The following is a 16,077-nucleotide window of genomic DNA, read 5'->3' as shown; positions in this document are numbered from 1 at the left end:
CAGAAACACGGAGCATCTCTGTGGCTCTTTGCACATCACCCACACTTCCAGGGGCTGTTCATCATTCCAGGCTGCCATGGAATCTTCCTGCACAGGAGGTGTGGAGATGAGTTCATCCCGAGCCCCGGGTGTGCAAAGCGGTGATTTTCTGTCTGGGGAGGGCTTGGAGAAAAGGACCTTTGCAAGGAACAGAGGAAGGAATGCCTGGAATGGTTGGCTGAGCCGTGTAGAGCCCAGGGCTGTGTGCCAAGAGACAGCAGATAGCCAGACCCCGTTTATAGCTCAGCCCCACCCAGCTGGAAAGCCACACGGGGCAAAGTGGCTGGAACAGCACAGATGGAAAATGCCAGGAGTCGTGGAGAGCAAGAACAGGGAGCAGGGAGAGCATCTGAAACAGCACTTGTGAGGGGGTTTTCTCCCAAGAGAAGGCAAAAGGTGCTCCAACAACCAAGTCTGGGCAAGTAGGAGTAAAACTTGGGAGTCCCCAGGGCAGGAGCCTGCAAGGGCTGGAAGCAGCAGCGTGCACACCTTGTGCCTCAAAGGCTGTTCCTGCAGAGCCACGAAGGGGAAGATGATCAGCTGTCCCCACCAGGAGCTGGTTTTGTTGTAGTTGTTTAACTCCTGGGGGAAGGAGGGGTTTGGGAAGGACCTGGTGGGAAGTCACAGAACAGGCTGTGACGATGCTCGTTCCCGTGGAGAGGCAGGAAATGCACCAGTGAGCACACACTGACAGCCACGGGGGCAGGGACTAACGTGTTGTCGGTGTCTGCAGGGCTGGCAGGAGGTGTTTAGATCAGGCTTTCTAAGGATGCAACACCTAAAGGCTCGGGGTAGTGAAGAGCATGTGAAGTCCAGGCTCCAGTACTGACTTGCTCCTGTAATGTAATGGCATAAACCCCTGCTTGGATGAAACCCCCAGTACCACTGTTTAACTGAATAGATTGGTTACTGGATTTAAAATTCCTGTCTCACAATCTTTTTAATTAATGGACAGCCAAAGAATGTATTTTACAGAGACTTAGAATAGGAAAGGCCTTTAAGGACCATGAATCTGTTTTTTGTTCATTGCAATATGCATTTGAAAGGGGATTTTTTTTTTTTTTCCTATGAGCAGGAACAAATTAGACGTGAAAAATACAGCAGAGTGCATGAAAAGGGAGAGCAGATAACACCACAAATGTGCTTGTGTGGTTAAAGCACCAGACTGAAGCTCAGAGGGTCAGATTTTGTTCCCAGCTCTGCCACAGAGCGGGATCACAATCTGTGATCTTGGCTGAGATGCTCTGAGAGATCTGGACTAAACACATTGGTAACTGTCTGTCCCTGTTGTGGTGGCCGTGGCAGACAGAACTGCTGCTCAGCACTGGAGCCTGGGGATGCTCCACTCTGCTGGGAGCCAAGGGTTTGATTAGACTTCATGTCAAAGCCCCAGAGAGGAGCCTTAGGTTGGTCCCTTCTGCTGCCTGATCCCGGAGAGAAGCTCTGAGCCTGAGCTGAACACATCCTGCCCCAGGGGCAGCCAGGTGACAATGTCTGTGTTTGGATGGCTGAGCCAGGATCTCCTTCCTGCTCCACTGGATCTAAGGAAGAGACTTGACTTGATACCCTGGCGTATCCAAGGCTTCTCTCGCTCTTTCCTAGGACACGAGCTGGCAAGATCCTTACTGGCATGGGGTGAGAAATGTTCTCTGAATGTCTCCCATTCGGATTTTTGAGGAGAGCTTTCTGGGTGGAAATTTTGGGCCTCCAAAAATTCGGGCCTCCAGAAAGCTTCACCTTGAAGCTTTTGCTCCTGTCAGGAGCAGGAGGGAAGTTTTCTTTCCGACAGCAACTTTCACACAGCCCATGATGGGCATTTCGGGGAAGCCACCACTGCCATTCCCAGCCCACAGGAAGCTCCGGTCGTTTGGCGGCTCCAGACAGGACTGAGAGACATAAACGGAGCAAGGGTGGGGCTGGGGAGGCCCCAGGGGACAGCCAGGAGCCCGTTCCCACGCGAGGATGGAGGGTGTGAGGCTGGTCCCAGCCCTCTGCTCAGGGTGAGCCAAGGGCATGTTCACAGGAGCCAAGGACATGAATGAGACTGGGTGGTTGGGAGAAGAGCCATTCCCAGAGATGGCATCAGTCACAAAGTCCTGATGGGACCAGCGTGCTGAGAACCTTGTAGGCTGCGAATCCCATACCAGTGATCCAGGCAGTGGGGCAGAGAACAAAAATGCCCCCAGATGCTAAGCTGAAGCATTAGTCATTCCATAGAAATGAGAGCTGAGAGGGCAGCAGCTGCCTTGGTCAGAGCTGTTTCACATTTGCATGGCCCCATATGAGAAATTTTGAATCAGAAATTCAGTGAAGCCAAGAGGGAATGAGACATGAAGCCACCCCAAGAGATAAAAGGGAGAATATTTCAGTATGTAAACAGCCCGAAATCTCCCTGGTAGCAGAGATGAATACTGACTTAGAGCAAGAGGACAATGGCCAGAGATGACACAGAGCAAGAGGAGCTGAAGCTAAATTAGTTTTGTCTAATCTGTCTGCTCTAGGTTTTACATGCAAGTGGATTGGAAGGTCAATGAATAGGCATTTCCTGGCTGAATCCTCTTTGTTCAGCCACTGCTGGTTTTAGTTTAGTGTAGAATTGACATTAATTACTTGCAGAGCGTCACAGATGTCTCACAGAACTGCAGGAAGCAAGGAATGGGATCAGAACTTGGGAAACTGGCATCCAACTGCTTCCTGCACTGTCCCACCCAGAGAGCTTTTGGCCAGACTGCTCAGCTGGCTCTGGGACTCTGCTCCTCTGCAACAGAGGTGAAAACATCACTTGATGACCTTAAGGCTGCCATTCCTAGAAACAATGTGTAATTATTCTCCATTCCACGGAGTGCCTGCTTGTAGAGACATTTATTGTGTCTGTCTCGGGTAATCTCTTATGAGGCTGAGCAGTCACAGGCTCTCCATACACTTCTGAAAAAAAACATTTCTCATTCTGATCCTTTTAAAACCTTTCTAATTCTGCTATATCCTTGAGGAGGAGCAAAGCTCAGAGAGGAAAGGAACTTTCGAGACTTGTATACTCTGTGGTTTCTTAAGTGACATCATCCTGTAGTTCTCTGTCCCTTCCCAAGTAATGACTTCCCCATAACAGCTTTTCCTGAACTTTTTTTTAGCCACAACTGAGTTTTCAGTGAACATTTTTGTAGAACTCCTTGACTGCTCCAGCAGTCAAGAACCTCCTGCCATGTCCTGGCTTACAGACCAAGAAAACGGTCTTCCTGCTAGGGAGGATTGAAACAAAAGGAGTGTCTAGTTCTAGCCCTCCTAAACTTCTTAAAACTCTCAGAAAAGCAAGCAAGAGAAAAACCAGACAACCACCCAGCCATCCACAACTATTTCCCATATAAACCCATCCATGCTCCTGCGTGGAACAGCTGGGAGCAGCTTGTTGGAGACTCCAGCTCGTGGTCAGCCCACCTTCCTTTCAGAGAGGGAACAACAGCTGAGAACAGGAGTGTCTCCAGAAGAGCCACCTCTGTTACCAGACAGCAAACAAGGGCAACAGTGGATAGGAAAGCTGCTTCCCCCTTGGAATGCCCTCTGCAGTCTGAATACCTGAATGTAAATGGAGCTGGCAAAGCTCATTCCAGGTATCACAACAGATTCATCTGTTACTGGTCTTTTTTGAGCAAAAGGGTCCAAAGGAAAAAAAAAACAACAATTTGGGGGGGTTTGGCCTGAAGATTGTGTGCAGTGATCCAGGGAAATTTCCCATTGCCATCCTCTCCCCAGGGTGTATGGTATGGAGAGCTCACTTCCAGCTGAGTCAGGGAGCAATGAACTTTATTCACCATTGCCACAGGAACCGCTTTGTCAACAAAAAGCTTGACTTGAATCACCTCAGACTGCACTACCACAGTCATGTCACGGGGCTGAGAATGTTTTTCAGCTTCAGGGCTACTCTTTGAACTTTGGAGGGTACCAGTCACCCCAGAGCAGTGGGGGTTGTGAGAGGATTTGAGGAGAACTGACCCCCCCACCCCCTTCTGATGAACCCCGGCAGATGCCAGGGCATGACTGCCCCATCCTGATGGGAAGACCAGCAGGCAGCTGGGTTATGTGAGACACACACGTGCCAAAGGAGGCAGAGCTCTGGCTGTGGTGGGGCTGTTCCAGGGTAGCTGCAAGTGCTATCAGAGGTGAAGAACACAAACCAGCCCCGAATCTGCCTTCTGAATGACTAATCAGGCTGGGCCTTGACTGAACATCAGATGGTGTCTCATCTGCAGCCAGACTCTACTGTCAGGCTCCACTGATGCTAAAAATTAACAGTGTGATGATCCCCTCCCCAGGGGAGAAACGGTTTCCAGTATAAAAGGTGCATCTCAAACTTTTGGAAATGCCGGCAGTTCCGCGAACACTGGGAATGATGAGGCCCAGCTTCCTCCTGAGCTGCAGCTCCTGGGTGGTTGCCTTTGGTTCCTGTAAAGCCTGTGAACTCTAACTCACATTTTTCCTGCTGGGGGGTCATTTATAACCTTCCCTCTCTCGCTCTTCCCCCCGTTCTCAGACGAGCATTTGGAGGATGTCCCTCCTGCCCCTGTGATGGGAACGTGACACTGCTGAGACATGGGATAGGCACAAACACCCATCACAACCCACTGACGCCTGGATTCGGGGATTAGACACTGTCAGAATGACTTACACCCAAATGCAAAGGAATTAGAGAAAGTTCCTCGTTTCCAGGGCTTTGGGGCTAGTTGGGACTTTTGAGATAATCTTATCTGGGTTGTACAACTCAGGCCAAAGAACTTCACTGAAGGGTTTCTGCAGAGAGCCCTTATCTCTTTTTTTTTTTTTCCTTTTTTTTTTTAGCTAACAGGCATTATCTTATAGAACAAACAATAAGCTGAGATTCAAGAGATCAGCATTCAGTATCTAATCTCCTGTTTCACTTTGTGTTGCTTAATTACTTCTGTGCTTAAGTTCCCTCTGGGCAAAATATAAACAACTATACTTCAATCTTTCACATTATTGTAGCTATTAAATATTTGTGGAGTCATTCAGATACCACAGTGGTGAGAGCTATGGAAAAATCTATAGCTAAATCAGAACTGTTTATATTTCTGCTGATAGCAGAGATGTCACAGAGGTTTTCTCATATAAATGGTGGGGTGGGTTGTTGGTTTTTTTCGATGGGGTTTTTTGTTTGGGTTCTTTTATTATTATTTGTGTTTGGTTTTTGGTTGTCAGTGTTGGTCACTTTTATTTGTTTTGTTCTGATTTTGTTTGTTTGCTTGTTTTTGTGTGTTCTTTGTTTTTAAACCCCCAAGTGTGGAGTAGGTGCTGCCTCTGTGCATCGCACACGTGCTTGGCAACATCATAGTACAAAAAAGGGGAACAAATACTTCTTAGCAGCAGTGTCACTCTTCACATCTTCAAAGCACTTCACAAATATCTGCCAGGAAGCTGACTTTCCACTCCAACGTTCAGATTCCCAGGGTATTGTTTCTATTTTGGCGAATTGTTTGTTGTGACAGCACGACCTTCCTGACAGAATAACTTCGACATTTGAGAACCCATCCCCACCAGAACTACATCTGAAACTGCATTTTTTTAGTGGCTCATCTCAGATGCATCCAAAGGCATGTATCAATAGCCCCATCCTTTCTCACAGACTGACAAGCAGTTGTCCATATAGGGAAGAATGAACCAAGTCTTTCTCCTCCAAAGCACAGTGAGGAGGTTGGAGGGATCCCTTCATGGGAGAACTGAGATTTAACATCACAAACATAGTTTTGGGGTAAAAAAAGGTGAAAGCTGAAATGGCACGAGCCAAGGAGACCACTCTCCTGTTGTGGCCATCCTCAGAGGGGATGAAGGGCACAGAGAGCTGTGGGGCTGCTCCTGGGACAGGGAGCTGAGCTCTGGGTGAGCCTCAACCTCAGCCTGAAGGTAAACCTCGCTCACTGGAGAGCAGGGAGGAAGGCAGAAGGGCAGAGATGCTCACCTCACATTTCCACCGGGATGCTTCGCAGTGTTTTGCTCTTTTCCTTCTCTCTCCCCACCTAAACATTAAGCACATCCCAGGCTCGCAGCTGCAGCGGGGGCACAGGAATCCAGCACCAAGGCAGAGCAGCCCTGCTGCAGCTGCCGGGCCCTCTGGCACGGTGGGAGCAGCAAGGAGCGGCGTAAACACGGCAGCCTGGAGAAATAAACATCAGGCTAAAGATTATTTAATGGCTGTCTTTAATTAAGTAATTTGCTGACCGAGGTCGGCAGCGTGGGGTCCCACCTCCCATGAAGACCCGGAGGATTGTGGTCTTAAAGAAGTGTAAATCAGGGGAGTTTCTTTGAAGTGCAGAGGCTGTGCCAATTTACAGCCAGATAAGGATCTGAGCCTGTGAGTTTGTCACTTGCTTCCTGGTTCTGTGACCAAAAGAGATCAAAGAGGTGCTGTTTCTTGGAATCAGCAGAGGAGGGAAAGCCAGTCCCTAAAGATTTCCTGCTGCTTCTGTAGGAGAACCGAAAAAAACAGCCCAACAGAAAAAGCAAGCAACAGGGTTCCTGATATAACCAAGTCTCCTTTTAAACATCTTTCTCCATCTGGGCTGTGTATAATTGCTATCTTCCGCTTCAGGCCGCAAATAAAAGGCACTGTAAACATTTTAGAAGGGCCTGGATTCATCCTACCTAAATATAGGCAATGAGCTGTGCTTTCCATGTAACAGGCACGTCATTCCAGGCTCTCTCCCACTCACAGAAAGTGAGTGCTGTCGGTGCCACTGAGCCAGAGGGACAGTGACTGGGACCTGGCCTCACATCCCATTAGTCCGGGGAGGCAAAGGGGGGATGGTTGCTGTGCCCCAGGAGAAAGAAGAGGAGCTCTCACGTGGGAGCTCCTGTGCTCACAGCGCCAGAGCTCCTTTCTCACACACTTATTAGCAAGCTGTGTTCCTGCATACTTCAAATTCCTACTTGATTTCTCGAATTAGGCTTCAGCAAACCCATCCTGGTGTGGTTAGCCCGCCCTGTTGGACCCAGCAAGTGCAAGAGAGGAAACAATTCTTTATCTTTGGCGGTAAATAACAAGACGTGTTTCAACGTCATGTCTGCAGAGACAAAAATTGGATGATAGAATTTAAGATAAATTGGAAAAAAGGAATTAAAGAAGATAACATATTGCTGGGTCGTGCTCCAGACCTGGCAGTTTTGATGGGCTGGGCTTCTGGTGGAGCACTGCACTGATTCACAGCCTGCATCCTTGGGGGCCCCAGTGGGGATTGCCCACAGATGTTCAGCAGGGGAAGGAGCAGGGTCACGTCTGTGATAAAAATGGGGAAACTGTTGGCAGCTCTGTTGGCCACAAGGGAAAGGGAAAGGGCTCCTGCAGGCTGTGCACTGCAGGGCGAGTTCTTGGGAGGAATGAGTAAAAGGTGATGTGCTCTGTCTGGGTCACTGCTGTTTGTTTCCTAGAGACCCACTCGGTCCTTTGGGGGATATATGGACTAATAAGAACTTTGCCTGGAGGCTCAAGTGCTCTGTGTGCCAGGGGCTTGTGCTGCAGACCTCCAGAGACATATGAGACACCTCCTTCACATCTCCTTTGTTTAGAAATTTGATATTTAGTGTGGTCTTCTTCTACCTGAGACTTCTCCATGCACGTAAAAGGTGCTGCCATGGAGGTAATGAAAGAGCAGAGCATCCTCCTCGAGCCAAAGGAGCACTCAGGCTTATTTTAGGACAGGTATTTACTGCAAATGAAAGGAAATGATCTGATGTGGAATACAGCACTTTTGTACCAACACAAATCCTGATGGTAGTTATTACATAGGCTTGTTTTTTGGAAAAGAAGATTGCCCTCTAGACCAAAACAACAATAATAAAGGTAAGGAATTTGAAGGTAGTCCAAGCCTACACCAACAGACCTATTTCAGCACCACGAGCTGCTGTGCAGGGGCGTGCAGGGAGAGGGATAGGTGGGACACACATTGCCAAAATAGCAACACCAGCAAGCTTCATTAGATAGGTTGAACAGGGCAAAAATACGCGGCTCTTCCCCCTCACAGTGGCTGTTAAAGGTGTTGGACCAGATCCTAAATGTCTCACAATATTTTTAGTCCCCTGGAGGATTAACCCAACATGAAGACTCCCCTCCTCACCGAAGTGCAAGGAGCTGTGCCCCAGAAAAGCCACCATGCTGAAGATTCAAAAAGCTCTCCCAGTTGTGACTGTGACTGTCAAAATCACATCACTGTTATCTCAGCAGAGGGGGTAGCTGTGAACCCAAACATCAGCTGCTTGTTGCCTGGAAAACTGTGGGCCCTGGGAGTCTGATAAAATTTATTGGGGGCATTTTTTTTATCCAAAAGCCCACGGGGGTGAACGAGACAACTTCAAAATAACTGCAGCCTCCGCCTGCATTTCTTTAAGCAAGTTTGACCTCATATAGGGACACAGAAAAAAATGTAGTCATTCTTAGCTAAAATGTCTCAAGCAGTGAAGCTTGCAGAAATTCCTAGGATTCAAGCTGAGTTAGAGAAGAAATGAATAATGCTCAAATGATGGAGCCAGGAAGGTTAGGCCAGTCAACAGCAAACAGCTCTAAATCAGCACAGATCGTTTCCTCCCTCCACATTCCTGTCCCAGAGAGGGCTGTACAGTGAGCTCGGGGCTCAACGTCAGCAGCTGCAGACAAATGTCATCAGAGGCTGGGGCTCTGGAGGGAAGATCAGCTTATTTCCCAAGGCAAAAGCAGCCAGCAGTGCTAACAACAGAGCTGCCAGGAGCAGGGTGTCCCCACACTGGGGACAGCTCTGCCAGGCCCTCACTCTACCACCCACAAGGACGGAGGTTTCCTCCCAGGATGTGTTTTGGCAGGGAGGGGAAATCCCTCCTGGGTGCTGGGCTGTGCAGGAGCTGTGGTACCACACTTGTTTCCCCCCCTGAATCTGGTCGTGTCAGAGGCTGGTGTTGCTCCCCTGGGTGGATCTGCCCCGAGCATCTGTCTGGGGTTCCTGCCAGTGCTTTTTGGTGGTTATCAGAGTCCCAGCTCTGCCCTCCTTGCTGGGGAGCTGAGCCAGCAGTGGCACAGGCTGGAGCCCTGAGCAGGACAGCAGTGGCTCATTCCCAGGGACTGGCACAGAGCTGATTATCTGATAGCTTTTTCTGGACTCTAAAATTCCTTGTTGTTGCCGTTTTCCAGGTCGGAAGAGGAGGCAAACTAGGGTGTTATTTTTAACACATTAGTTTTTCAGTATCAGGTGGTCTCCAGGCCATAGAACTCTCTTACTCTTCCAGTCTCCAGAGGAACTCCATTAGGAGAAAGATCCCCCCTTGCTCAGAAGCAACCTTTCCTTTCCCCTCTCTTCTGATGCATATTCCCATGGGGTCAGCTGATCACCCCACGGGCGTGGTAGGAGAAGCAAGACTGATAACTATGCATACCAGGACACATATTCAGAAAAATAGCCTAATATTTGGGGTAGATGAATTGGAAACATCTGTATGTCCACAGGACTGAAAGCCAAGCAGAGAGAAAAGCAACACGTAGGTGATTTTTTACTTCCATTTTCTTCAGTTAGTTCCTCAGAGCATAATAAATGAGATAATAAGTGGTGTCAGGACATTTGGATTTTGTGTCCCATTCCTCCAATTCCCCGAAGCTCTGTGTCTTGGCTGGATTCTGGTCTGAAGACAGCATCTTCACTTCAGCTGCCTGGGTAAAGGGTCCAGTCCTAGAGCAGGCCTGGGAGAAAGTTATGCCTGCAAGACACTTGTGATCTGTCCAGCTGACACAGTCAGCAGTGTGAGGTGTCTGTGATACACATGCACATATAAATGTGCCACATGTGCCACCAGCAGCATCTCCTTGCCAGTGTTCATTCAAAATTCTGCCTTCTGATCTGATTTCCCTTCCTCGTTTTTATCATCAGCCACGGCCAAGGTTTCTGAGACCTGAAACGAGCCCTGAGTTCACAAACCTGATAAAGCAGATAAACATTTGCTTTGTCCTGATAAAGCAGATAAACATCTGAAGCAAAGGGGCGTCTCCCAGAACACAGCCCAGCCCAACAGAGCTGGATCCAGCTGGAGGGTCTGGGAGAGAGGGACAATCCCAGCTCGGACAAGATTTTTTAACCCTCCGAAACAAATCTTCAGCTGGAAAATACAGCCCGAACTTGGCATCTTTTGGGGATGGCAAACGTACAGCAATGACTGATTTCATGACTAGCTCATTTTTCCTCCTTGATGCTTCCATTAATTAGAACGTTCCTATTGGGATGGTTTTTTCCAGAGGACACCTGTGAGAAGCTGAGGTCTTGTTCTCAGTGAAGTGTTGAGATCACAGGGCATGTGATTTTTTTCCTTTTTTTCTCTTTTCTTCTGGTCTCAAAGCAGAGAGAGGAGAGAAACCACGAAGGGGGAGGTCAGCAATGAAGTTATTTTGTACACATGCAAACACACACTTCAGATCTCAGCGATGCAAACCAGATGTTCACTGTCTGGCTCTTAGGAAGACACTAATTTAACTCATCCAGAAAATACAGAGGCTTCTATCATGGATTTGCCAAAAGAGGGTTTAGCTATTTCTAATAGTAACTATGCATTCATATCAAATACAGTTGTTTTAAATTAATCCTTGGTTGGTTGAACTATTGTTCTTTCAGTAGTTTAAATTTCTGATACTCCATTATTTGTAAGAAGAGAGTTTCACTGAAAATTTTTTGTTTCATGGTACAAGTTCCCAGTTTCTCCTTTTGTGGCTCCAGTTCTGAAATTTATCTCCATTTTAATCACCTAGATGTCCTCATTTTTTAAAAATGTTATTTTCCACCAGTCTCATAACCATATTCATAACTTCATAACATTCATAACTCAGTTGGGAGCTGCTGCTGGATTTTTGGTTGGTTTTGTGCTGTTCATTTGGGTCTGGACTGGCCTCTGCTTCTGGTTTTGTTATTGGGGGGGGTGGTAATACATATACCTCATATGGAATCATTTAACTCCCTGGCTGCACACAACTTAAAAAGGAAGATGACAGCTCCAAAATACACTTTCAGTGGTAATTTCCAAGTCAATAAATGTTACAGTTCATTTCAGAATTCCCAGTCTCACTCTCATAATCCTCCAACAACCAGACCTTGCCAGTTGAAGTGAGCAAGAGCTGGGTTTTAATTGAAGAGCAGGTTTCCAGCTGTGGTTTAAGGTTAGTGTTCTGCTCTCTGGTTACCAACTGCTCTCACACTGCTCTTCAGAAACACACCACTGTCTAGTTAGTCTTCTGGTGCTGCTGCAGCATTTTAGGTGAAACTCATTCCCCCTGTTTTGGTGTTTGTGTAGCAGGGGCATTCCCAGGAGTTCTGTTTGCCTAAATTCCTGTTATAATATCAGGGAAGATGAACAGGCACTTTGGAGACTCATCTGCCTCATTTTACCTATTTCCTTGGGGAAGAGGTGGTTTTTACCCTATCACTGTGTATTGCACTTTAGATGGATATTATCAGCTCAGCTGACAACTCAGATGTCTGCATTGGGTCAGCTGAGTCTCACCCTTTTCTGCCTTAAGTCCTATTCAATGCAAAATTCAAAAGCATTAATTCAGGGGTAAGTGTTGTCCTGTCCCCTTCTTGAGGAGCACAGAATGGTTCCCCATCAGTTCTCCCTCTCCTTGCCTGCTCCAGCTAAAGGAACTGCTCTGTTTTAAACAATTCCAATCACTGACCACACTATCCAAAGGCAGAGGTGCAGCCTTTGTGCCCCTGCTGCCGTGAAATAGCTCTAAAATCTGCTTGAAACTTCAGCAGCAGTCTGAGCAGAAGCCCTCAGTCTGTGCCAGCCTCTGAAACACGGCTGCAAGGAAGCTTTTCGGGTGCCTTCGTGCTTCAGGTGGTCCAGAGTGGACTAGGACAAAAAGTTTAAGCAGAGCTTTGCTTGCAGCCCTTTCCCAAACTGCAGACGTGGGTGTGCTCCACAGCCGGGCTGGGTCTGCACAGGAGAGAGCCATTCCCTTCTGGGAACCGTGTTCCTGGAGAGCCAGAGACGCGTGAGAAAGGATTAGAGGGGTGTCTGGGCAGAGCTCGGCACGGAGGTGGCTGAGCAGGACCCGAGGATGGGAGTCCGCTGAGATGTGAGGGCTGCGAACGTGGGAGGAAGCGAAGGATTATTCACCGAGCTCTGCCCAGAGGAAACGGCACAAACGGGATGGGGCCCAAAGGAAAACGTCAGCCAGGCTTTCGGGAAGCTGGAGGCATGTTTGGGATGCCCGGGCAGGCAGTGAGTTACCAGATAAGGTGCTGAATCATTGTGATGCGATCGCGACAAAACACGGCAGAGCCGCAGCCTGGCAGCCGGAGCCAGGGTCCTCTCCCCGGCTTTTCCATCTGTTTACCAGCCTTGGGAAAGCTGCTTCTTGCTTCCACTTGTCCCATTAAGCGGTAATTGCTTTGGGGAAAGACTCCGGGGACTTGTTTTGAGTTGATTTTGCAATTCCCAGCCCGAGGAGCTATTTTCTGAGTGCTATTTCGGTACCAGCAGGTAGTGCCCGTCAGGGTCAGCTTTGCAGGGAGGATTGCTCAGAGCAGCAGGGATTTAGGTGCCCAGCCTCTCGCTGGATGAGGATTTGCCATAAGATGTTGTGCACCAAGGTCAAGGTTTGTGCTGCTGAGCAGAGGTACCTGAGACAGCAAACAGGGAATGTAACATGAGGACAGGGTTTGTCCTCAGGCTCCTTTCTCACACAGTCTGTTGAAGGAGTGCAGCTTCTCCCTTTTAACTCGAGGTGACCTTAAAGCATTCACTGAACACCTGACATGCTGGGTCCAAGTTCCTCCTCTCTCTCAGGTGACTGGAAGATAAAACTCTTCTCCAAAATCAGTGCCCTTTGCAGCATTTCCCCACTGCTGATTTAGGAGGCTGGGCAACATCTGGATGTCTTTACCAGAGCAGATGCTGAAGAGGAGACAGTAAAACATCTGATTTATGAGCTCCACTGGATTTTAGGAGCAAACTGGGTATAAAAAAAAAGCTGATGCCTAAACTTATGCAGTCCTTTTCATACCACCAAGAGGCTATGGAATGCTGCTACTGGGAACACAGACAATGGGGATTTTAGGGACCTTTAGGGTTAAGAAGCAGCTAATTGAAGGGGTTTGGCACTACACTGGTGCCAGAAGTAACAAACAGATGCTTAGTCTTTTGGAGGAATCCAGCATTTAAACTCTGAAAGCTGCTTCTTCTAGTTTCTCCAAACCTAACAGCGTAACAACTTTCCATCATGTTAAAAGAAAATTCCCAGGGAACTGAGAAAGTTTTAAACAAATCAAAACCGAAACGAGAGGAGGATGTGGTAGCAGCAATAAGCACAACAGTGCTTTCTTTTCCTCTCCCAGCAGCGGCCCTCTGCTGGGAACCTTGCCTTAAAAACGCCTGCTGGGAGGATCCCTGGCAGACACTGAGCAGGTGAAGGGCTTCCAACCCAGAGCTCTGGCAGATGAGGGCAGGGACTCGTCTGGAGAAGAGACAACTCCTTGCTTTTTTATTTCCAGTGGAGCTTTCAGAGCATCATCGTTGGGTGACCACAATTCACATAAAATCTTTGCTCTCAGGAAAATGAGGGTGAGACAGTCTTGGGTCTGGCAGAAAACCCCGATAGCCCCCAGAGAGCACAGAACGTGAGGGGGAAATACCCTCGGCTCTGCAGGTCAAAGAAGAGATAAAAAGCCTCCAAGCTGTGATTTTCCTTTTAAGCAGTATTTGCAGGCTTTAATGAGAACCCTTCCCATTCAGCCTCCTGACAAGATGGTCAGCAAACATTTGGATATGTTATATCACCTGCTGAAACGTTCCAGGCTCAGTGTGGTTCTTGGTGGTCTGTAAGAGGGTGTAAGGGCCGTCCCTTAGACCTAATACTGGAAACCAGGCTGAGTCCTGAGTCAGATCCTGCTGGCAAGGCACGGGTGTGGTGCTAAATACTGTGAGGGTGGGCAGGCCCTGGCACAGAGAAGCTGTGGCTGCCCCATCCCTGGAAGTGTCCAAGGCCAGGTTGGAGCAACCTGGGCTGGTGGAAGGTGTCCCTGCCCATGGCAGGGGGTGGCATTGGATGATCTTTAAGGTCCCTTCCAACCCAAACCAGTCTGTGATTCTATAATTATGTACGGCAAGAGCTGAAGTAGGAAAACTAATATTATCAATAATTTTAAAACTATTTGGTTTATCTCCAAACTTATCCCAAATTCTGGCAGAATTTGCCAGTTTCAGTGGTTTTTCCTGGTTTCAGCGAAGTTTTAGGGCAGGAGATGAACAACATGGGCTGTCCAGTGCTTTAGCCCGATTGGGAAAATGGGAGACTCAATCTCTGCTTTGACCAAGGGCATCAGACCCCCTCAAGCTCTTTTGAGCAGCTTTTTTTTCCATCACTGTCCCTGGGTGCTCCATCCTTTCACAGGGAGAACCTCCTGCTGCTTTGGGAACTTCATTGCTGCTGATTTATTAATTTTTTTTACACACTTTCATGGCAGTTGGAGCTATAGTGTGTTTGCCTCCAGATGAAATACATGATATAAAGTAATAAGGAAATGTTTGGAGCTAATAAAAACAGGACAAACCCCTCCCAATTCCTCTGTCCTGCTGACTTCAAAATATACCCGTTGGTTGCACTGAACTGGGAATGACTGCTGGGACAGAGGGATGGATGGGAATGCAGTATTCCCAGGAACAGCTGCTGAGATGCAGGCCAAGCATCTTGGGAATCCTGTTCATAAGTCAGGGAAGAAGAATTGTGAAATTGTGAACCCGCTCTGATGCTCACTCCCAGTCCTGCAGGAAGGTCACCACAAACTCAAGGATAGGATGGACCAGCGTGTCCTTGCTTCTGAAATTCTTGAATTCTCTAGTGTTTCAAAAAGGATGAACACTTTGACCCAGATCAGGAACTAGCAGCATGCTTTTTCCCCCAGAAGGAACAAACTGTAAGTTGTAATCTTAGATCTAAACATTCCTTATTAACCCTTTGTTTTGGTCTCCAATTAAAGCACACATTATTAACAGCAGTCAGGAAAAACACATATGTATTGTAGCATTTAATCAGGGCCGTGTTTCTGTAAAACTTGAATGCTTTTCTTACAAAAATACTCTTTTGTGCAAATAGAAACTTGCCCAAGGGAGCCTGTTCCTTGCATTATACAGGCAATCAGGCTGAAAAATCAAATTGATCCACCCTGTTCTTATAACCTCACCAAACTCAATTTGACCAGTTTGGCTAAGAACAAAGTCATATCTGCATAGCAAACATCACCACGAGCAGGTGTCTGTCCCTCTCTGAATCCTGTCAGTCCGGTGCCTTTGGATGAGGAGGCAGAGACAGGACCTTCCAAGCAAAGTAGAGGTGGCCCAGTTGCTTTCAGCTGTGGCTTAACATTGCTAATAAAATAGTCACACAAAAAACAGGGCGAGGATTCAAAGGTGAAATCCTGAAGGAACCTCAGTTCCTGGAATGGCCAAGGAAATCCATGGGCTAACAGCAGGGGTTTTCCAAGTGCAAGTTCCCCAGGAACCCCCGTCCTACGAGGACCAGAGGAGAACAAGCCAAGACAAGTAGTTGTGAGGAGGAGCAGGACACCATGGGCTCCCTCCTGGCACCAGGCACCCAGGCTGGGATTTCAAGGAGCTGGAGAGGCAGATGAGTCAGTTCTGCTCAACGCTCCCATTCCTGGCAAGCCTCTGGGGGAGCTTCTGCAGGGTCCTGCAGAGCTCCTGGGGCTGGAGTGACACAAATGAAAGTAAAATTTGACCTGCACGTTTCCTCTTCCCTCGTAATGAGAAAAACCAGGAATTAAAGCCAAGAAGAATTAAATATCCTGCAACAAGTTCTACAGAGTCTGGTTCCCAAACACCAAGTCCCTGCCTCCCGTTTGGCTCACAGCAGCAGCTCACCCACCAGACCCTCAGGGCCACGATCCAACCTCCCTGCAATATAGACTTTTTTCAGCAGGGAACTGCCTTTAAGTTTTTCTCAGAACTCTGCTACCTTACCTGCATTATTTATATGCATACACATGTGTACCAGAGCCTTGGTTAACTAAT

The sequence above is a fragment of the Lepidothrix coronata genome, unplaced genomic scaffold, assembly GCF_001604755.1.
Source record: "Lepidothrix coronata isolate B3197 unplaced genomic scaffold, Lepidothrix_coronata-1.0 Scaffold268, whole genome shotgun sequence".
Classification (NCBI taxonomy): domain Eukaryota; kingdom Metazoa; phylum Chordata; class Aves; order Passeriformes; family Pipridae; genus Lepidothrix; species Lepidothrix coronata.
This window is presented reverse-complemented; position numbering follows the sequence as displayed.